This window comes from Saimiri boliviensis, chromosome 10 (genome assembly GCF_048565385.1).
Source record: "Saimiri boliviensis isolate mSaiBol1 chromosome 10, mSaiBol1.pri, whole genome shotgun sequence".
NCBI classification, from domain to species: domain Eukaryota; kingdom Metazoa; phylum Chordata; class Mammalia; order Primates; family Cebidae; genus Saimiri; species Saimiri boliviensis.
This window is the reverse complement of record NC_133458.1, coordinates 86,823,265-86,840,731: the sequence shown is the minus strand read 5'-3', so window position 1 is coordinate 86,840,731 and position 17,467 is coordinate 86,823,265. Positions and strand designations below refer to the sequence as shown.

Here is a 17,467-nt window from a genome sequence, read left to right as displayed (position 1 = left end):
ACTGAGAGCATGCAGCCTTCTGCTGCTAGCTTTGAAGAGGGAAACAGAGATCTGCCCCAAGAAATGTGGGTAGCCTCTAGAAGATGGAAAAGGCAAGAGGATGGATTCTACCCCTAGAATATCCAGAAAGAACGAAGTGTGCCTCTGCTGACACCTAGAATTTAGCCCAGTGAGACTTGTGGTAGTCTCTTGGCTGCCAAAACTTAAAGCCATTAAATTCATGTGGTTTAAACTACTAAATTTGTGGTAATTTGTTGCAGCAGCAATTGAAAGCTAATATAGTTAGAACGAATATCCTAGCACCAAAGAATATGTGAGAATGTAAGAAGCCAGCCTCATGCAGACTCCATCATCCGAGGTGGAAATTCTTATGAGGTGTTGGATGGGTAACTTAAAGCACTCCTCTTCTATGTCAGAGAACATTGGGATTTGGCCCCTTGTCAGTGAACCTATCTGTGTCTTTGTGTTCAACCTTTTAATCTTAAGTTAGAGAATAGAGCTCACTGTGGTATAATACTTATTAGAAGCATGCAAAATAAGAGAGAATATTCCCAGGATATAAAATGCACTGCTTCTTTCTTACAGAGTTTCCAATTGTCAGAAAAATTTAACTACTCCTGTAAAATCTCACTGATGGTGTCCACAGAACATAGCAGTATGTGAATAGATGTTAATATTTTTTAAAAATTTGACATTCTCTTGGGTAAAATGTGTAAGATATTTATACATATATAATGAAGCCTATTATCTAAACATATTTGGAAATGAATTAGGAATATCTGCCACCCCTTTGTCTTGGATTTCTAGATTGTGAGCTTTATAGAATACAATTCAACATTGATATTCCATTCTCATAGAACTTACTTACTATCTGGTATTCTAGAAACTCAAGAGTAAATTATTTTTCCCACTGAAGTGGCTGAAGTCATTAATATGCTTGTCCACACACCACCACATGCACATTATTGTTGATGCAATGCACAAAAGTGCTATTTTAATAGAGAGACACAAAATATTACATATTCATGGGACTTAGGGACAAAATTACGTCTTGGAAATTTTCTGGAAAATCACATACGCTCCAGAGAAGTTGATATAAAGACAGCTAAAGATCTTTCCAAAGAATGATCTTGGTTTGATAGTGCCAATTCTACCAATACAAATAGGGAGGATTCAACAAATGGACAACTCTTTAGATTACAGTTACGGCACAAGTAATCCATAGGCATTCCAGTGAAAACTGCATAGAGCTCTCTCTGTTGTCAGTTACTTGCAAAAAGCTAGCATGGAAATATCTTGTGCTCATGTGAAGAGTTGGCCCATATTTCTGTGCATGTTATCCTGAAAGCAACAAATGAAAGAAAACAGTGATGAACATCTAAACCTCAGCTTTGTGGGGGTCAATTTATGGATGATTCATCTTATGGTTGAGTAAAGCTCCAAAAAGATGTAATGAAGGAAACTATGAAATTGTTACAACTACCTGGCTCTCTTTCTTAATCTAGGGAAATAAAATTATTGTGACCTAAATTTACTCTGGCCCTAACATTTTACTATGATTTAAGCTGTTCACTGAAATTAGCTTGTAAATGGCACAGTCAAATGTTTTCAGAAAGTTACAGGATGATAATGACTCAGGGACAAAGTGACCCAGAAAACGGATGTCATAGCCGCCCAGGTTCTGAGAGTCAATACATACTGAAACAGGACAGAGTAAAAACTCCAGGGGGAACTTTCTTCTAAGCTTGCAAATGTGGCCTTTCTCTTTCCAAGATAATGTCATACTGAGAACAATCTGAACATGTGGGGGAATATGCTGTTTCCTATCACTCTTTCTGGTGTATTTGTATTATAGAGGCTGAACATGAGTGACTTTAACATATGATGCAGGCCACTAAAAGATACAAAAAAAAAAAAAAAAAAAAAAGAAAAAAAAAAAAACCTCTTTTGATTAGTATATAACAAACAATAGCTTGTGTGTTTGAGTTCCCTCTCCAGTGGAGGGAATCACTAACTCTGTTCCCTCTGAGACAGAGAGAAGGGGTAGAGTCTAAATTCTGACCCTAGTTAAGGGAAAAATATTACCTCTGCATTCATGAGCAACCTGACAGCTTCCATGTGGTCAGACAAATTTTAGGTTAGAAGGAACTTTGAGTGAGACTTCCTCATTTTATTGATCTGTTCAATTTAGGTCAAAATATGTATGTACTATAGCCAGGCACTGTGGAGATTTAGGATATTTAGAGATAAATAAAATCCAGTCCTTGATCTGATGGAGTCTCAATCTAGTCGGGTAGGTAGTGACAATGTGGTAAGAGCTGTGTGACAGGTAGATATCACTCAGAGTTTTTAGCTTCAGGCAACATCAAATGACTGTGGCAGATCTAAACTGAAGAGCAACACACCAAACTCCAGTCCCAGAATTGCTGAAGGATCAGGCACATGGCTTACGAAGCCAGAGCAGCAGCCAAAATAATATCACTGAACAGGTTAATTGTTTCTGCTAAGGCCTAGGAACCACAACTTGCATGACCAGTACCATGAGCCCTGGACCCTGTACCCCACAGCCACCACAGTCGCATCCGGAACAGCATGTTGTTTGCACAGCTGCCTTGCTCACCATAGAGTGGGTTCTCTTCTGTCCCCGTTTCTTTACGTCACCAGTTCCTAATTCCTGGCCCCAGATAGCTGTGTCTGATTGTCATTCTAACTGCTTTGCCTCTTCCTGATCTACAAGGGCAGCTGGGATAGTGAGTCACTGGAATTTCAGCTTCTGTGTTGGTTGTGACCATTGCATAAGTCAGAACAAGAAACACGGTAGGGATAAGGAGGTCAGAAGAGACTTTCTTAAGAAAGGGATCCTGAGCCATGTGCTGAGGATGAGCTGACGGCCCAACTTTACATAGCTGGTAATGTTCACGCAAGCAAGCTAAGGGGCCACCGGTCCTTATGAGATAAGTAGAGGAGAGCTGGGAAAACTTTCCAGACAACAGTCACCTTCACCAGTCAGCCTTTGTGTCTGATGGTCCACACAAAACTCATTGTATAAATTGGCGGGATCTAGAAGGTTCACTTTCTCCACAGTGGCTGACATCTAGAAGACACAGCAGAGCATTTGGGGACCAGGAGAATCCCATAGAGGCAGAGGTATAAGAAACTAGCAACTGTTGAAAGAATTCCCTTCCCTTGGTAAAGGACTTCAGTGGTTAAGAACTATTTAGTCCAAAGAGCAGAGTTCAATCTTTAGAGCCAGTAGATTAGATTATAGGGGAAGGGACCCATAAATGCTGATAATAAAAAATCATAGATGGAGGTAGGGCCAGGTCTTCAAGACCATGACACTAAGGACTCTAGGGAGCCCAGTCCTTGGGAAGCTGTTAGGGAAGCAAGTACACATCAGGGATTGGAGGTGGTAAAACAGTCAGTGCTGACTTAATAGGGCTTTCATTTTGGGTACTGTCAAGGGTTGAATTGCTGGATTTAATACCTTGCCTTTCTGCAAATAAAAGCTGTGGAAGCCACACAAGACTAGACTGCAGGGGGATTCTGATAACAGTATTTATGTATGGCATTTAGAGATTTCTTTAAATGTAAATGTTTTCTGGGGGAGAGAAAGATGGCATTAGGCATTAACACACACACACCTCAGAGTTAGTCTTTCAGTTATTTTATTTATTGATTGTTTATCACAAACACCTACATGTACATTAATGAGTTAATGAGGTGGAGATACAATAAGGTCTTGCCTTCAAATAGAAATGTAAGACTGCATATGTACACACACACCCACGTAAACCAATGAAATGAGATATACAATGTGTTATGAGAGGAGCAGATACAATATTATGGAATTGATAAGGAGGAAGAGAACAACCCAGATTAAGACAGACTGAGGAGGGCATCTTGGTGAAGAGTGTTTTTCATTGAGCTTTGAAAAAAAGGAAATTTCTGAACATTTAAAGATGAGCAAAGATGATTTCAGAGAGAAGAAACAGCATGCAGAATGCCACCTGTAGGGTTTGGGGAAATTAAGAACCATTTGTTTTGGAAGGAATATAATGACATAAATGAAAGCTAGGCTCTAGTAGAGAGTTGAGGAACCTGTGATAAAGAGAAACAGAGCAGCTCAGTGTGGATTGTGGGATGACTCAAGGGGAAACTTCAAAGGGAATCTGGGTGGATTCGGTGATTTGGGCGCATGAAGCCCCGGGACAGGACACGTTAAGGTGGAAGGGGCAGTTAGAACGGTAGGAGAGAAAGTGCAGAAAAGGGAAAGGGAAATTTTTCTTTGTCACCATTCTGCCATCTCTTTACTTTAGATTAATCCTTCTGTTACGTTTCTGAAACCACACCAAGCCAGGGCTTGTCTCTATTCATTTTTCTGGAATGTGTCTAATAGGAAATAATAGGCTAGAGAGAGAGAGAGAGAGATGCTGTATGAACAAATTGAGAAGCACATTTCTTTTTAACATTTTGTTGCTGATGTTGCAAAAAAAAAGTGAAGCAATTATTGCACATTTCATTTTACTAAGTTTTACTTTTTATCCCCTTTCCCCTAATTTTCTCATTCTTGAATTTTGAACAAAATAATACTGAAATATACAGAAGGAAAACACAAAACACGGAAATGGATCGTAAAATGGAAGAAAAATATCAAGAAAAAGAAGTTTATTCTTGCTTACATTTTAAAATGCTCTTTAAAAAATCCAGAGCATTTTAGAAGAAGAAATGTCAAACAGTCTCCATTGTGTCTATAGCATCTTTGAGTGACAGTCACAGTGCTGATGTAGGGGAACTAGTTAGACACCGTCACTCACCCAGGAAGTCTTCATTCACCTGTTTCACAGGGCAGTGAAGTGCCTTCAGCTCTGAATCACCGAAAGAGAATCCGGTGCGGCAGGTTCTGGCTGCATGAGGATTTGTTTGCATAAAGATTTTTTAGTTACTGCCAACAATGAGGCTTATTTCCTGACAAACATTAAACCAGTTTTATTTCCTTTCACAGACATAGGATTACATTTACAGATTGTTCTTAGATATACCCACCTGATTTTTTAAATTGCTTTTCTACCTGCTTCTCCTGTCTTCTTAGGGTGAAACTCTAGCCAAACACCCTCCTCTGGTTTCAGGTGAGGAGCCTGAATTGTGGGTATGGTAGTTCTCTTGCCTTTTGGGGTTTCTGGTTTGGCTGTCTTGGAGCCACACTGGTAGAACTCCAAGTCCCAGGTGGCTCAGGAAGCAAGGGTGCAGGTGCCTGCCTACCTATGGAGCAAGGCATGGTTGAAAAGTACCTGATTGTGCTAGAGTGACTTCTATTCACTAAAACCGTGTGTCTGAATGAAGAAGCTGGGGATCATTTCCACAAATGTAAGTGTTGCTTTTAAACAAATAATATTCCTTTCACTATTGATACGTAGTACTCACTAGGAAGTTATATAATTTCCAGATAAATTTAACAAACCAACTGCTTAACAAATCAAGCCTGCTTAAATAGAGGGAAGGTAAGTGGTATTCTGTGGGCTTATAGGACATGTGTTAGAATAAACCTCAAGACAGAATAGAATACCTTGAGACATGGTTTAGAATAAAGTAGTTTATTTTTAAAAAGGGGGAACCCATGTGACATTAACCATTAAAGGCAAAAAACAAAAGATTCTGAGTTGTTTCAAATATGTAGACAGCTGAAATCTCCTGAAAAATTTAAATATTTCAAAAAGCATACAGATGTGTTAAAAAGACTGTGTTTTGAAGTTAGATAAAGTTGCAATCAGAGCCCCACTGTGGCCATTGACAAGATGTTTCACCTTGCAAAGTCTCAGTTTCCTCACCTGTAAAGTGTGCATAACCTACCTCATTAGGTCAATAGCATGAAATTAGCACAGTGCTTTGTACTGAATAGGTAGTTAGATGATAAATGATGGAGTATAACAGCTTCATTCTAATTAAGTTTCAATTAAGCTTGGAAAGCATCAAAAAAAAAAAACAGACAAATACTGGATGATTCAACTTACATGAGGTATTTAGAGTAGTGAAATTCACAGAAATGAAAAGTAGAATAAAGTAGAATGGTAGTTGCCAGTGTGCTAGGGGAGGGAGAAATGAGATTTGTTTAATGGATATAGAGTTTCAGTATACAAGATAAAAACATTTGGAGATTGTACAACAATTTAAATGTACTTAATACTATTGAACTTACAATTTGTAAGTGAAATACTTACAAATGGTTAGGATGGTAAATTGTATTTTTTTTAACTACAATTAATAAAAATAGATTTAAAAATCTTTATTTTTAAGATCAAAAAGCATGTAGTGAACATTTCAATGCCTTCCATTTATTAAAGGTCTTCCTAATTCCCTAAACATATCAATCTAATTTAGGATTGATACTGACTTACCTATGTTAGTGTCTGGTATTTACATAGCAATTACTAGGTGACAAGGCTGCATTTCAGGTATATTCTTAAAGTCGTCTTGACCTCAGTGGTGATTCTTTTATGCCCCCCCCCTTAACTTTATTACATTACTATCTTTTATTTATAATAGTGATTTTTAATATGATTTCATGGGTAGTATACAGAATCAAGAAATTATGTAGTCATAATTATTAGTTACAATTTGCTTGAAAGCTTGTTATGACTTGTTTTTAAAACTTTAAGCAAATGTATTCCAGTTTTCTCACCGTCATTGTAGATAATTTATAAATAGAATATTTTTATCTGTTTGTGTTTTAGAGATAATTAAAACTACCAAGGCAAAGTTTGTTAAACACTATATTACCTTAAAATTTATTTGCTGATTTGGAGGACAAAAGACGTTTTGGAATTATACTGATTTTGAACTTGAAGACATGTCTGTTGAATTTTTAGAGAATTATTTCTTGAAAGACCACAGATATGCCTAGAGGTCTGTTAAGACTAAACGTCCCTTGTGGTATTTGGTGATAACTGAAGGTGATAACAACTGGCATTTAAGTTGAGTCTGCAGAGTTTTATATGTGATATGTCCTATATTAATAAATGTAAACACTATGTCAGCAAGTCCAGGGTAGCGTTAGAATGAAACTTGCAGTTCTCCAAAGGTGGAGGAAAGCTGCAGAGGCACTGAACACAGTATACTTCTAAAAGGGCAGCTCTGTTTTGGTTGTCAAATGCTGCCTATGGTACAGTGTCTCTAGGAACTGTCATTTATTCATTTGATAAAGATTTCTAGCAGTCGTGCAATATACTCCCACTGGGCTGGGTCTAGAGCTTAGAAGAAACTCATGTGCAGCTCTTGAGGGGATCCTAATCTGCTAGCCGAGATATGTCATCATGAATAGTTAAAGAGAGGAAGTGCTAATTTATCAGTCATTCATGCTGTTCATAGAGTCACTCCAGGAGGTGTGATACCCAGTATCAGGGGATTAAAAGATATCTCCATAAACCTTGCTTTGAACTATAATCACTGGAGACCAGAAAAATAATAAACTTGAAAACTTGTATACGAGACACTCAAAAGCAGAGTGGAGTGACTTCCTAAAACACAGAAGAGAGGCGTACCCAGGCTGCCAGAGGAAGGGGCAGTCACAGTGCCCTGAATTTTAAGAGGACATTGTGGGAGGTTGTGGAACTTTAGGCAGGCCTGGAAAAATGTGCAGACTTGAGATCGATAGGAAGAGGTAATGAAAGTATCTCATGTACAGCAATGTTTTCTAAACTTTGTGCACATTAAATGATTTTAGGGAACATGTGGACTGATCAATAACATTAAGATGACAGACTGAGAAAGTTGTATTTTTTGACTTACTTTCAATTCTTCAGAAATAAGTTTTGTTGTTTTTGATATGACTTAAAATTCTTTAAACACTTGTTTAAGCTTCCTTTATGACCCTCACAAAATAAGCAATAAATGTTAGCAGTTAGAAAGTACTTGGTTTAATTTAATTACTCCAATTACTTCCTTAAAATAACATTTATATATAGTTATTGCCTATTTCTTAAAATAGATACCAGTTTTTTCATTTATGGTACTAATAAAAATTAACCTTTTAAATAGTTATCTTACCAAAAATAAGAGTGGATTTACAGAAAATATTAAGTAAAAAGTCGTTCAGGTGGCAATTGGTAATGGAGAAATCATGATGAGGTGTCAGAATGCCTGAAGTTTGGGAAACACTGAAGTCGGGGGAATATCAAGCACAAGAATTAGGAAGTGAAATTCAATGGGCTGTTTTTCATGTGTAGCTGGAAAGAAAAGAGGGATATTGGGTATTCTATGGAGGGTATTCTAGGGGATTTTGGATGATAATGCTGGAATAAGTTGGGCTGTGGAAGCTTTAAAGGGATTTAGTCTTCAGCTGCTAGATAGCAGAAGGTTCAAAACGGTTCTGACCAAGAGCTGATTGTGGAAATCCATACTTTTGGGGGTTGCTCCAGGGCACAGGGTACAGGCAGATTAGAGAATAGGGAACAGGACACCAGGAGAGCTCCTTGGAAATAGGTTTCAATAACCTGAACATGAATCAATGAGGAGTGGTAGGAATTAAAATGGAAATGAATCAAGGGATGAAGGAGTCATTCAATAAAAAAGAAAACTAAATAATAATAATTATAGTGACAGCCAAGCTGCTCTTGAGTTTTTATTTATTTTATTTTTTAACTCTTATTTTATGTACAGGGGTACATATGCAGGTTTGTTACACAGGTAAACTTAGGCCATGGGGGTTTGTTGTACAGATTACTTCATCATCCAGGTATGAAGCCTAGTACCCATTAGTTATTCACCCTGATCCTTTGCCTCCTCCTACCCTCCACCCTCCAGTCGGCCCCAGTGTGTGGTGTTCCCCTCTATGTGTCCCTGTGTTCTCCTCATTTAACTCTCACTCATAAGTGACAACATGCACTGTTTGGTTTTCTGTTTTTATGTTATTTTGCTAAAGATAATGGCCTCCAGCTCCATCCATGTCCCTGCAAAAGACATGATCTTTTTCTTTTTTATGGCTATGTCATATTTCATGGTGTATATGTATCACATTTAAAAAAAATCCAGTCCATCATTGATGGGCATTTAGATTGATTTCATGTCTTTGCCATTATAAATAGTGCTACAATGATCATACATGTACATATGTCTTTATAATAGGATAATTCATATTCCTTTGGGTATATACACAGTAATGGGATTGCTGGGTCAAATGATATTTCTGTCTGTAGGTCTTTGAGGAATTGCCACACTATCTTCCCCAATGGCTGAAGTAAATTACACTCTCAGCAATGGTGTATAAACATTCCTTTTTCTCTGCAACTTTGCCAGCATCTGTTAATTTTTGACTTTTTAATAATAGCCGTTCTGACTGGTGTTAGATGGCATCTCATGTAGTTTTGATTGTCATTTCTCTAATGATCAGTGATATTGAGCTTTTTTTCATAGGATTGTTAGCCAAATGTATGTCTTCTTTTGAATAGAGAGCTCCCAAAGAGAGGAATGGGCATTTTCCATGCTGTAGTTGTTCCAGCCTGTGGGCTTTGGAGATGCTGAGTAGACCAGGGTGGAAGTGGTACCCCAGCACAGCACACAGCTGCTCCCCAAAAGCCTGACTATACCGCTTCATAAAGTAGGTCTCCAATCTCGTTCCTTTTCACTGGGTGGAACCTGTGAACCGGGGCCTCCAGCCATTCCCACTGGTGTTCTCCAGCCTACAGAAATTTGAAAACTCCCTGGGCCAGAACTCCCAGATGGAGGAGCAGGCTGCCATCTTTGCTATTCGGTCATCTTGAGTTTTTAAGCTGGGTGGCTTGAGATGACAGTAGCACTTCCTTCTAAAAAAAGGGAACTAGTTCTTGTGGGGAAATGCAGTTTTGTACCTCAGAAACTATTTGAAATTGAGAGGAGAATGGACCTTCAAACAGAAAGGGAAACGACCTTCTTAATCATGTGGGATTGGAATTCTGGAGCGCCATCAGGGAGGGTCAGAAATGGAGGAGACAAATATGCTCTTCATTAGAATGACACCTAGCTATGCTTTTCCTTCTACCCCACTCAAGTTTCCAGGAAAGGAGAGCTGAAGAAAGAATCTTCGGGTACTCAGGGATGGGAAGGCAGAAGAAGGGCATGCCGACTCTTTGCTCCTAGGTTTTATTTTCTCTTGGGGGTTTTCTCTTGATTACTGTGGCCACCACCTTGCACAGAGATAAGAGGCTTCTTTGTAGGGGTCTTCCTTGGAAGAAACAGAAGCATCTTCGTTCCCAGCCAGGAGAACAGGCATCATGTTTCATTTCCAGGAACGGTAGAAGAGTTTTGTATGTTTTCTATTTCCACTGGGAAAAGCACCTAATTTAGATGCTTCCCCAATACATGTAATACATAGTAGACATTTAAAGATAGATATTACAAAGACTTATGTATTCACCTCCCAGTTTAAGAAATAAAATATTAAAGATAAAAAGGTACCCTCCTTAATCCTATTCTCTTTTCAACCTCAGAGATTACCACTATCCTATCTTTGTCAATATCACTGCAGTGTATGTGTTTATTCTTTTATTTGTTTTGTAAATGCTTTTATTCTTTTCACTGCTGGATAAGTGAAGATATCTATAAACAGTCTATAGTATTGTTTTGAATGTTTGAAAATTTTATGGAAACCGTTAATGGAATATAATGTGGTATAAATGCGTCGGAAATCAGGTATTCGATGTAGATACTTATAGCACACCTATTTTCATGGCTGTGTGGCATTTTGCTGTTAGAAGTAGTGCTATAAAAATATTCTATTACATTCCTATTTGTGTCCAAATGTAATAATTACTCTAGTGAATGTTTCCAAACCTGATTTGCTGAACAATGGGCATGTGTATCTTAAACTTTATGAGATATTGAGAAATTGCTTTCCAAAACATTTATACCACATTATATGCCCAGCCAAAATAAGAGTTTCTGTTTCTCTCTATTCTCAACACAGTTGTTTATGTCAAATATTCTAATCAAATAATCTTTCCAGATGTAACTGGGAGTCAGATGCTTATGGCATTTGGGAGGCTCAGATATGTTTGGAACACTCCCATTGCTAAAATATAGTGCAAAATTTGATCTGAAATCAACTTCTCTGTTTCTCAATCTATGGTAGCAACATTTCCATTTAACAGGAATTTACTTTAGTATTATTTATTTGACATTTCCATTTAACAGGCACTTACTTTAGTATTAATCATGTTAATCACAATAATGATAATGATAATACTGATAGTAGCTGTTAGTACCAATTGAGTACTTACTATGTGCCAAGCACATTAATGATATTATTTAATTAATTTTTGGAGGTGTAGATGTTATTATACCTCTTTTAGAGATGAAGAAACGGATTCCCAGGAATTCTTGTGTTAATAGTTAGTAAATAGAGATTGTTAGTCTAGTCTCTTCCATCTAGGATAGTTGAGACGTAATAGATAGGAGAAACTGAGAAGAGAGACATCAAATTATTATAATCCTTAACTTTCAAAAGTTTAGAATGTAGTTACTATGTAAATAACATCAAAAGAGCATACATGCACCATAATGGGAGGGAGATATCAAAAAAGTGCTGTATTTGTACTGAGAAGAATTTAGTTTTGCCTAGGAAGATTGGAAGATGATTGCAACGGTGACAAAACTTTACCAAGCCTTGGAGACTTGCCAGAGGAAATTAATAAGGCAGAAATTGGAGGCAGTAACTCTTGGTGATTAACATTTGGTTCCTCATTACTTACGCACATTTCTGCAGCAGGCTTGAGTCTCTCCCGAGAAAATAGGTTTTTCTTTTTTTGTCACATCATCAGGCTGCAAAATTTCCAAACTTCTATGCTCTGCTTTCTCTTGAATGCTTTGCAACTTAGAATTTTCTTCCACTGGATGCCCTAAGTTATCTCTCTCAAGTCCAGAGTTCCACAGATTTCTAGGTCAGTGGCAAAATGCTGCCAGTCTCTTTGTTAAAGCATAGCAAGAGTGACTGCTACTCCAGTTCCCTACAAGTTCCTCACCTCGATCTGAGACCACCTCGGCTTCAACTTCATTATCCATATTACTATCACCATTTGGTCAAAGCCATTCAGCAAGAACTCTAAGAAGTTCCAACTTTCTCACATCTCTTGTCTTCTGAGCTCTCCAAGTTTCTAGGAAGTTCCAAACTTCCCACATTTTCCTGTCTTCTTCTGAGCCCTCCAAACTGTTCTAATCACTGCATGTTACCTAGTTTCAAAGTCACTTTCACATTTCAGGTATCCTTATAGCAGCACCCCACTTCTAGTACCAATTTACTGCATTAGTCCATTCTCACATGGCTATGAAGAAATACCTGAGACTGAGTAATTTATATAGGGAAGAGGTTTGATTGACTCACTGTTCTGCATGCTGGGGAGGCCTCAGGAAACTTACAATTATGGTGAAAGACACCTCTTTACAGGGTGCCAGGAGAGAGAATGAGTGCCAGGAGGGGAAATGCCAGATACTTATAAAAACATCAGATCCCATGAGAAGTCCCTCACTATCATGAGACCAGCATGGGGGAAACTGCCCCCATGATTCAATTACATCCCATGGGATCCCTCCCATGACTCATGGGGATTATGGGGATTACAATTCAAGATGAGATTTGGGTGGGGACACAGCCAAACCATATCAGTGTGTATATCCTGTTAAATTTTTTATGCCAATAATAGATATTATGAATGAATAATTGATAGAAATTATGTAATATTTTGAGTTCACTTTTTGATATATTATACAATTTTGCTATCTTTGTGTATTCTTCTATAAAACAATTTTAAATCTTGCTCATTTGTATGTCATATTATAATTTAAAAAATCCTTTATTGATGAAAATATCTGTTTTTTCCAGTATTTGATACTGTGAATAGCACTATGTTGCACATTATTCAAAAATCCTAGGGCATACCTGATTTCTTTGAAAGATAAATTTCTACGTTTTGAATTATAGGTCCTAACATATAAAAGCTTTTGACCTTATTATAGAGGAGAAGGAAAGTCCTTTTAAAATGTTAAAAATAGGCTGGGCATGGTAGCTCACACCTGTAATCCCAGCATTTTGGGAGGCAGAAGTGGGAGGATCCCTTGAGGTCAGGAGTTTGAGATATATATATATATATATGTGTGTATGTATTATAGATATATGTATTATATATATATATGTATGTATGTATTATAGATATATATATGTATGTATTATATATATAAATATGTATGTATTATATATATACATATATATATATGTATGTATTTATGTATTTGTGGCACATGCCTATAATCCAAACTACTTGGAAGGCTGAGGCAGGAGAATCGCTTAAACCCAGGAGGCAGAGGTTGCAGTGAGCCAAGATTGCAACTGCACTCCAACCTGGGTGACAGAGCAAGACTCCATCTCAGGAAAAAGTAAAATAAAATGAACAATGGATTGAATTGATGAAACTTGCATTTTAGAAAGATTATCCTGAACATAATTTGAAGGACAAATAGAAAAGACTGGAGACAGTTTACCAGGTCAGATTTATTGCAAAAATCTAGGTGAGAAAAAAATAAAGCCTGCACAAAAGAAGTAAAATTATGAATGGAACATGGGAGAATATTTTAAAGATACTAATTTTGTAGAAGTTCATGGACTGGCAACAGTGACTCGGGGGCAGGAGGAGGTAAAAGTGATTGTGAATTACCTCCCAGTTTCTGACAGAGGAATCTAACTGGGTGGATGGTGATATCCTCATTCCATTCAACAGGAAAGACAAGAAAAACAGGTTCGGAAGGAAGAACTGATGAGCTGAGGTTGGCTGACTCTGACATGCCTGTGACCATCCATGTGGAGAAATTCCTTAAGCAATTGAACAGGTCTTGGAGTCAGGAGGGCAAATGGGTAGAGATCGATAGATGTGGGAGTCAGCAATCTTCCAGTGTAGCTATAATCATGGGTGTGGGTGGCTCTCCCAGGGGTATTAAGAACTGCAGCATGAGAAGATTAGGACGCTAAGGGTCATGCCCCTCTGATGTAATAATATTAAAGTTTAATCAGAGAAAGAAACAGCTATAGAGGAGACTGAAAAGGAGAGGTCAGAGAAATAGGAGAAAATCACAATGGAGGGTAGAGTAAATGTGGACTAAAGAGGAGAACTTCTAAAGAAGGGAGATGCTAACAGTGTCACATGTCACAGCAATGCCAAATAAAAGAGAAAGATGTGCTTTGAATGTCATTGGAAGTCTCGTCTAGAGCAGTTTCGGTAGAGTGGCAGAGATGGGCACTGGCACATCATGATTGTACCTGTGATTCAGGAAGATGACTGTCTTCGCCATAGGCAGAATCCCTTAGGAAAGGAAGAAACCATCATGTGGGAGGCAAGTGTGGTGAAGATGGGAGCCAGATCCTGGGAAGGAGATAATAAAGGCCAACCCAAGGCAGGACTGTGACATCAGAAAGAAAGGGACTGCGGTAGTGGATTTATCAAGTAGATGACAATAATGTGTGAGAAAGATGATGGAGTTCAAGAGGCCCTAAGATTTTCATCTAAAATGACTCAGAAGATTGTCAATCTATCCCAAAAGGCAGAACTCAGGAATAAAAATAGACGTTTTTGTTGATGAGATAAAAAAGAAGAGATATACTGCTGTGGGGTATATATGGAGGTGCCTGAGGGTAGGGGCAGTGTTCAGACGGACAGTGTCCACATGATGTTTCCATCATGAAGGTGAATGCTACAGTTTGGCAGCTCTGGGGAGGGGTCTTTGGCGACAAATATCATTGGGCTTTCCCATCCCAATTGGAATTTTAAATCATGGAAAAAGATAGAACGACTCAAGGAGATTACTGAAAGTGAGAAGAAGCAAACAAACAAAAAACCCTTGAGAAATGTTTAAATAAGCAGGTATAACAGGAGCCACCAAAGAAAACAGGGAAGAAATGAGGTCAAAGCAATAGCAGGAAAATAATAGAATACTATTTCAAATGACTCTTTTTTTTTTTTTTTTGGTAACTAGGGGAGCTATAAGAAACAGAATTTATTTTCACAGGTGACTACAGAAAAATAGGTTGGATTATAGATAGGTGTTGAGATGGTTTTAGGAAATCGAGATTATGACCGTATCGGACCACACTATAGGTCAAGCCGGAAGAGGACCAAGGAAGCCCCTTAAGATCTGGGGTTCTTCCAACTCTTGCTTTGTCCTGGAAAATATATTTTAAGAATATCTACTGTAATACTGTGATTTATTAATATGTTGTATTTGAGTTATTTTTTTCAACTTCTATGTTCTTCTGTATGAAATTAAACACTGAACTTTAATTCTATACAACAGGTTTTGACTTATTTTCCTCCTGACTGAAGTTACAGCAAAAAGTTTATGATCAAGGCGCATTGCTAAAAACTAATCTACTTGACATCATGAAAATCCATCAGAGGTAAAACTTTATGAGACTTTCTCCTCACCTTTTTTACCATTCTAAAGAAAAAATAAATTGTATTAATAGCCAATAAAGTATGAATTCATATATCAAACTTTTACTTTTTTGAGATGGAGTTTCACTCATGTTGCCCAGGCTAGAGTGCAATGGCATGATCTTGGCTCACCACAACCTCTGCCTCCTAGGTTCAAGTGATTCTCCTTCTTCAGCCTCCCAAGTAGCTGGGATTACAGGCATGTATTACCACACCCAACTAATTTTGTATTTTTAGTAGAGATGGAGTTTCTCCATGTTGGTCAGGCTGGTCTTGAACTCCCAACCTCAGGTGATCCACTGGCCTTGGCCCCCCAAAGTGCTGGGATTATAGGCGTGAGCCACTGAGCCAGGCCCATATATGTCAAACTTTTTAGAATTTACTGAAACTTGCTTGTTGATACCCATGGTGTAAATTTAATTCTAGATCCTTAAACTAGGGTACTAGGAGGGGCTACTTTACCTTTTGCTAATTGAAAAATGTACAATTTCTGATCACTGGATAATCTCCATTTTGGATATTTTTAATAAACTGAAAAAGCAGTACAAATATTACTTGTTTTAGAATCTCAGGTGTAAAGTATCATCTTTAAGACGTGATGGTTAATTCCTCCTTATTTTCATGTTGCTTACAAATTTACAGTGTGAATCCGATTTTTGCTATGCCAGTAATTCAACCTATTTTTCTGTAGTCACCTGTGAAAAGAAAATATGTTTGTTACAGCTCACCTAACCAAAAAATATAAACTCACTTTTTCTGTCATTGGTGTTTTATTCAGTTTTCCAGGTTTATCTTATAAACAATTGATCAGTTATGTGGGAAGTGCTTTTCACTTGGACTTCAATTGAGACACAAATGTCTCAGGATGTTCAGGCTGAAAAAAGATGTTTGAGACATTGTGCCAAATAGAAAGACTTGAAGATCACAGTTTAAACAGTTGAGCAATAAAATCAGGCTTCAATATGTATCCAAATGTAATATTTCAGAAGATAATAAGGAAAAACTTAAAGGAATTCTTCTGCATAATTAAAAATCCACATAATACAAAAGTATGTACATACCTATATCTCCTATTTTAAAATGCAAATAGAAACATGTCTGGCTTCCTTTTTTTTACTTAATATATTTTAGTGATGAGCCCATATTGCTTATGAAGGTACCGCTCTTTCCACTATGATTATGTAATTTTCCAGCCATTAGGTATTATTGCCAGATCCACAATGATCATTATTGCATAGAAACAGGTTTTTAAATTGAAAAAAATTAGCTAAGATTCCAAGACAATTGATTTCAGATACCAGAAAGAGGTACCTGGCAAAAATCCAATTGGAAATATTTTCACAAATCTTGAGCTCCTTTCTGACTTCTAAGTTGCAACAAAAAATAAAGGGGGAATGAACAGTGAGAAGATTTTGTGAGAATGATTTTTAGAGGGCTATCCTAATCCAGAGGGGTAGGTGAGGAGAAGAGGGATGCTATTGTTTCACCTCATTGCACGTTCCAGGAAAGCTTGGTGTTTCCCTGCCTGGAAACCAGAACTCAGGGAGGCTTTAACTGACTTAAAAATTGGATGCATCATTCACATCATAGGTATAGCAACTGAAAGCTTCTCAGGATCTTCCAAAGTGCAGGCATGCATACACACACCATCATCATCAGCAGCAGCAGCAGCCATACATATTTTCTGGTTCTCAAAAGGAGGGTCAAAGCTTCCAACTTCAGAGCCATCAGTAGCAGCAGCTAGGTAGGTAGTTGGGTGACGGAAGAGGTGAGGTAGAAAAAGACACATAGTGCTCTTGTACCCCTCTTCCCCAAAGGTTATAGAGCCATATGGTGTGGGGAGGGGAGGATCAGTCTTGCCCTGGGAGATTGGTGTGCTGATGAAAATTTACAAATAATACTGCATTTCGAAACTTAAAATAACCCAGGACTTTTTTTTTTTTTTTTTAAACCTAAAAGTGATCAGAAGATATATGGGACCAACTGGGGAAATTTCATTAGTGGTATTAGAAAAAATTTCC

The 17,467-nt window shown here is 37.7% G+C and overlaps 1 long non-coding RNA gene across 1 annotated transcript; it reads right to left on the bottom strand.

Moving 5' to 3' along the window:
• Window positions 1-965: 965 nt before the first annotated feature.
• LOC120365326 (uncharacterized) lies at window positions 966-5,123 on the bottom strand. The gene is made up of 4 exons (XR_005580304.1): window positions 5,047-5,123; window positions 4,315-4,433; window positions 2,921-3,094; window positions 966-1,341 (listed from the first exon to the last, which is right to left on the bottom strand). It is a non-coding gene; the product is annotated as an uncharacterized LOC120365326 (long non-coding RNA).
• Window positions 5,124-17,467: the final 12,344 nt, after the last annotated feature.